The sequence below is a fragment of the Aphelocoma coerulescens genome, chromosome 4 (assembly GCF_041296385.1).
Source record: "Aphelocoma coerulescens isolate FSJ_1873_10779 chromosome 4, UR_Acoe_1.0, whole genome shotgun sequence".
Taxonomy (NCBI): Eukaryota; Metazoa; Chordata; class Aves; order Passeriformes; family Corvidae; genus Aphelocoma; species Aphelocoma coerulescens.
Genome location: NC_091017.1, coordinates 68,720,446 through 68,729,481, shown reverse-complemented (window position 1 = coordinate 68,729,481; position 9,036 = coordinate 68,720,446). Strand labels below are relative to the sequence as shown.

Genomic DNA, 9,036 nt, shown 5'->3' with positions numbered 1-9,036 from the left:
CAAGGAGTAATCGAAGTTTGGCCTGTGTTGTAATGTTAAACACACATTGCATTCGAATCCCTCGAAACATGCTATTGGACACAAATCCTTTACAGGTACAGACAAAGCAGAGACACAAGTAGCAAAACATAGTCCTTGTAGCCACTTGTTCTGCACGGCATCGTGGAACGATGTACGAGACACTTTCCAACTGCTGAAAGGGATCTACTGGGCTCCCCACTATCATTTGCTTCAACAAAAGATTTGGCAGCTTCTCTATAACAGTAGTTGAAACTATTGCCAAAGCCTTAATATTTGAGCTTTGGGGTTTTTTTTTAACCTGTTATTAATCACAATGTATTCAGTAAGACTGTCAGGTGGAAGAGTGCATCTGTCGAGCTCTGTCACCTAGTCACCCCCACAGTCTTCATAACATGCAGAGTGACTCTTGCCTGTGCATGCCATCTTTATTAAGAAAGTACTCACTTTTGCTCTAAGGTAATCATACCTTTCACTAGAAATAACTTTCAAATGAATTAACCCATGTATGGGTTGACCTGTCTTCCAGAAAAATTAAGCTGACTTCAGAAAAAAGAGTTCTGACATAGCTCACCCAGAGACTATACCAAACTTTGGAAGTCTTATTTGCCTCATGTGACACATCCAACCTTGACTTCTGCCTGCAGTTCTCCTTTCCCTCTTTTTCATGCAAGGGATAAAACTCATGTAGTCCTGCAAGGTACTACCTCAGGCCTTCTCCTGATGGGATCCTGTGAACTAGGTTTAAGTAGGCACAATTTAGTGAGCAGCTGCATCAGGCTATAGGGTTGTAAAAAGGTTGAAATCACAGTGCTGTTTTCTAATTAAGGACCTCTTGACTGCAGTAGGCAGCAACCAGAATCCCCCACTACAGTTAGTGTTTTGTTACTCCTCTGTTATAGGGGCAGAGTTGGTCCAAGACTGGATTTTCCATGCAGCAGCAGTCTCATTTATGACAAAAAAAAGGTCTACATGGTAGCTAAAGACATGGCACGTCTTGTGATAAGAAAACTGTAAGATTTTTCTGTAGCACGCATTTTGCCACATTTTGAAAAGGTAAGATTTACTAATTGACTTTAGAGTGCAATATCTAAAATATGAAAAATATCAGTGTTTTGATATAAACTTGCCCTTTAAGGGAACAGGAGACTAATAAAAGTGCAAAGTGTTTGGCCTGAAACATGGATCAGAAGGAAACAAGAGCACTGTATGTAGGTAAGGTAAATATTTTTGTTATTTACAATATCAGTTACAATGAAGAGGTTGGGAAAAATGTTTCAAGTTACGAAGTAGTAAATAGTAAATACAAAATAATCTGTGAAGCTGTTACTAGTGTTGGACTACAGACTATTTCATAGTTCTGTTGGGTTCCTATTGTTATCTCTGTAGTCACACTTGGAGACTTCAAACACAATATAGGAAAACAGGGCAAATATCAACAGATAAATACAGCCACCTTAGCTGGAGAGAGTTTGTCATCATGGAGGAGTGTAAGGATTTTCACAGAATCTTTCCTAATTGGCTTATCAGTCTGCATCTTGTTCATTTAGGATTAAAAATATAAAATAAATAAATCTGAAAGGCGTTTTCTGCTAACTGCTGTCTTGTAGCCAAAATATAACACATGAAATAATTTCTCTCAGAGAAGCATAGGTATAGTATGGGATACTTTTCCCCCCAAAACTCATTATTCCAAAAAAGAGAGTGATGCAGAGAGTAAGGTTAGGAATAAAAACGAAAGTCACAACAAGTATTGGGTGTGTTCCTCTTGGGTACAGTGAGTAAAGTTTCTTGGCTCAATGATACTTGCTGAACACCTTACACTAGAATTTGAATCCACTCAGAATTCGATTGTGGCACTAGAAGCTGTTTAAATGCTAACTCATTCCGTAACAGTCCTCCACTGCTTGGAAAAATGACCGTTCGTGGGTTCTGAATCACCTCCGTCTGGTGGAAATGATGCTTTACTGCAGAGCTGGAAGGGAGGTGCCTCAAGACAAATCCAAAGCAGTGCAGCAAATGTTACTGGTGACTCAGTGGATCTCTGTTTTCTCTCTTGAGGGCCAAACTGTGTTTTTATGCAAGTCCCAAAGGACAGCAGAGCATGCAGTCACCATGACCTTAAGAGAATATCAGGAGTTAGCTCCAAAACTCACCTACTGAAATCTAAACCCTCTTATTTTCTTTCTCACAATAGGAAAGAAGTTCTTGTTGCCTTTTTATGAAGTTAATTGTCCTTTTCTGCTTGCTTGTTTGCATCTCCTGGCATACATGCAGGGCAGGTCCCTGGCTGTTCCTACTTGTGCCTGGCTGCATGTGTGCCATGGAGCCATGGATGCTGGGCTCTTCTGTACTGTGTAGGCCACATAGCTGTGGCAGAGAAATAGGATGGCACATGACACTACACAGAATTAAAAGTTAAATGATGCTTTAATGTTGTTCTGGGGATCTAGATGCTGCTGATAAAGGAAGTGCCATTTAAATGATATCTAAATCTAAATTTATGGGCCCATAACCATTAGAATACATACTTGATTGCTTGAACAGAAGAATATTTTCCACTCTGTCTTGTCCCAATCCATACTGGGTGATTATGTGACAGCTCTTTAAATCTCTGTGTGTCTCTTAGTTAAAGTTGCAAAGCATTCTAATTCACACACGGTCCTAAATCCTGTTCTAATTCATCTTGGTGTATTCATAGGTCTTATAAGTTTCTTTGGAGTGGATTTCTATGCAATTCAAATTTCTTGTTGTTTCATTAGTGTGGTTAAATATTAGAAACACCCACTGCTGTTATAACCTAACTATACAAATTGTGTAAGTTAAAGACCTTCTGACCTTGCCATTAATATAAATTCAGAGCACATGTTTAATATTCATCCTCAGTTCCTCGTAGGAGTATTTTGAAAAGAAATCCAATGTGTACTTTAAACTGGAGTAATAAACACTGTTTATTTATCAGATTGTTTTCATCTCATTTCCTGAACTAAACAGCTAAAGTCTGTTTGCACTCCTGACATTGCAAGTCTCACTAGCTGATCCAAGAGAACATCTGTCAGCTTGTTTTCAAGACTGGACACTGCAGAAGAAAAGAAGAGGTGGGAGGAGAAATAAGACTTTCACACATCAGTTCAAACAAAGTGAGAACTTTCTCAGCTGTCTTCATAAGCCAGGCAAGCTGTGCCCTAGAAATAGACTTTTAAGGACAATTTCTTTCTCTTTCCTCCATCCCCTAATAGTAATTGAAAAACAGAAGTTATTTTTCTTTTTTGTGCTGCTGAAACTGATGCCAGTAAATAATCTTTGGAAATGTTAATGAATCCAAACGTCTATTCAATAAATGCTCTGAAAGTACACTAAAAGCAAATTTAAAAATCCAGAGCTTTTTCTCCTCTAACATGTATTCAGCTATTCTGAACTCATTGTATTTGGCACAGGAGAAAAAAGGTAGGCTGTTGGCACAGAGACAGGATGATCTGAAGGAAATGCCACAGCCTGCTCTGTTCTTCACTCCCTTTCCAGCCAAAAGAACAGTTTGTGTTAGTATGTTTAAGGAGAGGAAATTGAGACTGTTAATAACAGAACTGGCCTAGAAATCATATGCTATAAATTTTGCCACAGTCTTAACAGGCTTTTTCTAGTTGTGGAAGGGGGAATTGTATCTCAGATTTTATCGTTAAGTTATTCTGCAGTCAAAAGATAAGTGTATATTTGAGCAGGTGTTTGGGAACACAATAAGAATTTCTTTTTTTATTGGAAAATACTGATTCATAAAAATGAAAGTTGTCCAGAGGAACAAAGCAAGATGACTTGTGTTTTGAAGAGCTGTTCGATGTGTGATGGTGTTTAAAAGGAGACAAGGGTAAGTCAAAATACATGTTTGAAGAGGGAAGAACAGAGAAGGAAAGAAGGAAAGAAAAGGCTCCTTTGTTTTTTTCCTACATGAAATCCAAGGAGTAAAATTTCAGGCTTTCTTCCTGAGCTGTAGGAGACAATTCCAATTCTCTGATCTTTGTGATAAAGAACAGGATTAGGCTTTGATGTTTTTGTGTTGTAGGTAAATATTCTATCTACACTGCAAAATCCAGTTTTCTTATATAGTATTAGAAGCTTTTGGTTTTTTGCAGGAGAAAAAAGGCAGGAAAGATCAAACCCACCTAGGGGTGCAGGTTTCCTGCTTTGCAGCCCCCTCACCTTGCTGCACTGGGCAAGCTCAGGTGGCTTCTGAGGGAGCTTGGGAGGGCTCGGCAGAGCTAAGGCGGAGCCACTGCTCAGCAGAATACCAAAGTCTGCAGTTCTCTAAAAATACTGATCTACTGATCCTTACCTCCTGCTGGCCTCCAAAGAGAGAGCAGTGACCACAGCTATTATCAGTTCAGTATGTGTAGGGCTATCTGAAAGAAAGAGGAATCTCCTTCAAGTCAATCCACACTTTTGTGGGTTCTTCAGACAAGACAGGCCCACGCTGCATCTGCTCTAGCTCATAGATTTGTGTGTGTGTGATTTGAATTTGTGGAACCAGCAATCACATGGAAGTGGTTGTGAGTCATAGAAACTCCTTATTCTAGTCATAAATAGCTACAGTGAATCGGAGGAAAAAACATACAAATGTAAATGGGATTTTGCTTCTTTCCGCTCCATGTGCTGCTTTGCTGTTGAACAACTGCCTAGAACTTCAAATAGCTTAATCTCAGCTGATGTATCCCTGTGAATATACATATCCTGCAACATCCTGCTCATCAACAAGGACAGTACATTAAAGAGGAATTAATTTACATGGAATGAGTTAAAGGAGTCACTTTAAGATGTTTTGTACTTGGTTGCATTTCACCTTAGGACACTCTTAATGAATGCCAGAATCAACCTAGAAGGTTAGTTCACAGTAGAGTGAAAATAAAGTCAGCTTATTAGCCTTCAGAAAACCATAAAGTAATAAACAGACATTATGATTAAGAATGTACCTTGTCTCACAAGCCTAATTTCATCTACAATAGAATAGTAGGTCTTGTAGACTGTGTAAAAAGCTGTGGGTGTCATATAACTACATACCGATACTACTAAAATCTTTGATAATATTTTTATAAGCAAAAATTGAAATTACAATCTGTGTGAAACTTCACAATGCACAACTTCTTGAAATCCTGCTGTCCAAAAATTCGTCAGTCTTTCAAAGTCCATCAGAAATTATGTTGGATGTTTCCATAGGAACATATCTTTTGTCCAGCACTGTTGTTATGGTTTCTGCAGCTGAGCGCAAGACAAAAGAATAGAAAAATTGAAATTTAAAATTATTTCTTTAAATGGAGAAGTTTTCCCAGTAAATAAGATGCAATTCAGTAAGAACAACTGCAGAGTGCTACACTTTGACAAAAGTAATGAGCAATCCGGTAGTGAAACAGGGACTGACTGGCTCAGTACATTTCCCCATATAAGTTTTCAAGCTTATGAGAGACCCCACCACCTCACCTCTCATGTTTCCTCTTTCCTCACTGCTTGTAAGGTCTCATTTGGAATTCAGTGCCCAGATTTGCATTTACTGCTTAAAAAGTAGTACATTAATCAGTTGGAGAGAATCTACAAGAGTGTAACATCATTGGAGCTTTCAAAATATGACTTAAAGCTAAGCTTTAAAGACCTGAAATTGTTTGGTCTAGGACAAAAAAAAAACAGAAAAGGGACATGATAAGAGTATTCAAATATGTAAAAGGTTGCTGAAAGAGATTAACAAGCTGTTATCCATGTTCACTGGGGTAGCTTGAGAAGAAAAAGACTCAAAATGCTCTTAGGGAACTTTATGGCTGGTATTACAAAGATCATCTTCAGTGTAAAGGGACTGGTATTTTCAAATATATAGATAGCAAAGGACTGGAACTGAGTTTGTGGACAATATGTGGAATCTCTGTTTTTAAAGACCTTGTTTATAAGAAAGCTTACATAGTTATTGTTCAGAAATTACTCGAGAAAGAACAGATCCTGTCTTGGATAGGTAGGATCTTGAACTCCCTTCCTACTTTATTTCTGATTGTGTCACTCTAATGCAGACAATCAGCCTGATTAAAGAGTATATGATTGGATAGCAGAAGTCCTTAAATGAGTTCAGGAAGCCCACTCAGAATTTCAAGATAAAAGAATTAAAGAGATGGATTGGGATTAGAGACGAAGACAGATTCAGCTGAGACTATTGCAGACCAGTAGTTTCAGTAGTGTGATAAAACCACAAGGCAAAACCCAAAGAGAAATTCAGTGAGACTGAAAGTGAAAATGGTTGTCTGAGCTAGAGTCTGAGGTCTAGAGATGATCAGAGGATAAAGTGCTGAGAGTGGGGGAATCAAAGAGAAATATATAACAGATGGGAGGGTGGGAGAAATAGAAACATTTCCTCCAGATGGCATGTATTATCTCCTGGAAGGATTGGCAAGATTAGAGAATCTTGCCAAGATGAGGATATACCATGAATAGAGCTATACTAACTGTGTTATATTAAATTCTATTCAGCAAGTAAGAAAGACTTCTTGTAAATTAGTTATTCTTTTAGAAGTGCAGATTCCATGTATTAACCCAACTTGCTCCCTTTGTGCTATCATTATTGGTATCACTCTGTATTCAGTATATAACTATGCATACTTTCTAAAACATCCCAAAATCAACCTCCTTCTGTTTTCCATCTCTTCCCTATTTTTTTTTTATTTTCGTGATACCATCCCATTTAATGTGACTGGTTTTTTCCTTGTTGGCAGAGTAACAAGGTCCAGGGGCCTGCAGATTTTATGAATCTTTTTATGGTGGCTTGGCTTTGTGGAAGGATGGTGTGGATGTCACTGGATATCTGCCAATCTTTCTTTGAGAGGGTCTGCACAGTGGGTGCCAAGAGGGATGGGGATTGGAAGACTGAAACAGAACCGTAGAATTAATTACAGAAACAAATATAGAATTAATTCTAGAAATCAAACCTAAAAGTTAAAATTTATGAAGAAACCTTTCTTCTGTTTAATTCACGAAAGGACGAGTTGTTCAATTAAACTTGGAAACAGTTAGGGGATTTACCATAAAAATGGTGTTTGCCTAGAGTATATGATGCTTTTCTCATCAAATTTTTCTAATTAAACAATCAGTCCAAAGAAAGATTGCTGAAGAAAGGTGGTTTTAGGAGTCTTTCCAACCTCAATTTTTAAAACTCCTGAGCATTTTCCTGGTTATGAATTTAAAAATGAATAACCTATATTTGGGGGGTGTGTGTTTATGGTCTTCTTTGGGAGTTGTGTTTTTGAACTTCCTTCTGTGAAATGAGGACTGGAAATTTGTTTTATTATGGAATGGAAAGTCTCAAATTACTGCAATAGTTCATGTCTGAAGAAAAATACCCCATTTTCAAGGTTTGCCATAAAATTATAAGAGGTGGAAATTTTGGGTTAAGTTAGAGGCCTAAAACTTAAAGGTAAGTAGGACTACTTCTGAGGAATTAAAGAAAAGGCAGCATAAGCACAAAGAGGAAGATTATAAAGCAGCCTCAATTTTCCCTGTGAAGACTGAATGATGGCAGAAGGAAGGAGCTAGCAGATCTCAAAAGCCAGAGTAGGGAGGTGGACAGGATGAGGGAAACCATAAAGAGGAGAATACGGGGACAAGTGTGGAAAAGATAAGGTCAGTCCAAAGCGCCAGTGTCCTCTCATTTATGGTGTCTTAAAACAGATCCTTGGGAAAAAGTGAAGAAAGTGACACTTGCCATGGTAGTTGGTGCTGCTGATGTGGAAGCAGAAGTTTGCTCACATCCTGCCACCATTACTGTTTTAAACTGGAGCTCTCAGCCCAACCCTGTGACTCAGAATAGCTCAGAGCGAAAGGGCTGGACCACAGAGGTGGTTGTTACACCTTCTCACCCAAGCTGTGGGCATTTTTATTAGCTTAGCCCTGGGAAATAATTGGCCAGAGCAAGTTAAGAAGACAGGTGTTACTGTTAGTCCGAGCTGTTTGCCACAGTGCTGCATTTGCTTACCCTGGCACGTTTGGTGTGATGTCAGCACACAAAGAATGTTTCTGCAGATAAAGCAAACAGCAAATGATTTCATGAGCCTGTTTGTGACAGATGTGTGCAGTGTGAAGAAACGTTGTAGCACAAACTATAGTACTCCTCAAGATCGTATTATTCCAGCTCATTAATCACTTTTCTCTGGTTTGTTTCCACAGATGACTATCTGTGAAAACTCACCAGTGCTCACGACAAGGCTTTCTGCTTGCCACCCCCTCCACATAGAGTCCTCTTGAAATTCTGTGAATTGTTATCAAAGCCACACTGAAAGACAGATGGGAGCTGTACCACTTTCATGTCTGCTTCACACTCCTCTTCCATTTGGGGCCAAGGACTGCCTTGTATAGGAAATCTCCCACAGCATTTCATGCTGAAAAAAAAATGGGTTTAATCAGTATTCTCACCAAATTCTTTTATCAGCATGCTTTATCCAAATAAGTTAAAAACCATCATGGCTTTTTTTGGTGATGACTGGGTAAAAGAAGAATAAATAATAGGCGCTCTAAATGAGAGGAATTTGCATAATGAAATTACTGAATCATATTGCTACAGTGAAATTGGAGCATAAAATGTGTTTGGAAATGTACATATTTTAAAGGTATTTTTTTATGTGAGGGAGGAAAAAGAGGAGATACTTGTCTTCTCTCCACTCCAAAGGACCCAAGGGAATGTATATTTACTGCTATCCCCAGGACTTCTGTGTGCTCCTGGCCCAGTCTTTGGAAAATTTTACTAGTCAAGGAGTCATGCATGCCTGTTTCCTCATCCTTTACTTGTCATGGAGCAGCTGCATTTCAGAGTTGTTAGGAAAGAGCAGTGACTACATATGGAAGAGAACAAGACGAATATATCAGTATTTGCAGTTGAGATTAAATCTGAAAATAAACAAGTAATGTGATGTTTGTTGTTGCAAGGGAGAACAGGGTTTCAAAAATTCCCTCTCTAGTGGTGCACAGACTCATAAAGCTTTTCCACAGACAAACCTTTTAACG

At 38.6% G+C, this 9,036-nt stretch overlaps 1 long non-coding RNA gene across 1 annotated transcript; it reads left to right on the top strand.

Annotated features, from left to right (window-relative positions):
• Nucleotides 1–834: 834 nt before the first annotated feature.
• Nucleotides 835–3,735, top strand: LOC138109145 (uncharacterized). The gene is made up of 3 exons (XR_011150306.1): nucleotides 835–1,074; nucleotides 1,157–1,233; nucleotides 3,013–3,735. It is a non-coding gene; the product is annotated as an uncharacterized lncRNA (long non-coding RNA).
• Nucleotides 3,736–9,036: the final 5,301 nt, after the last annotated feature.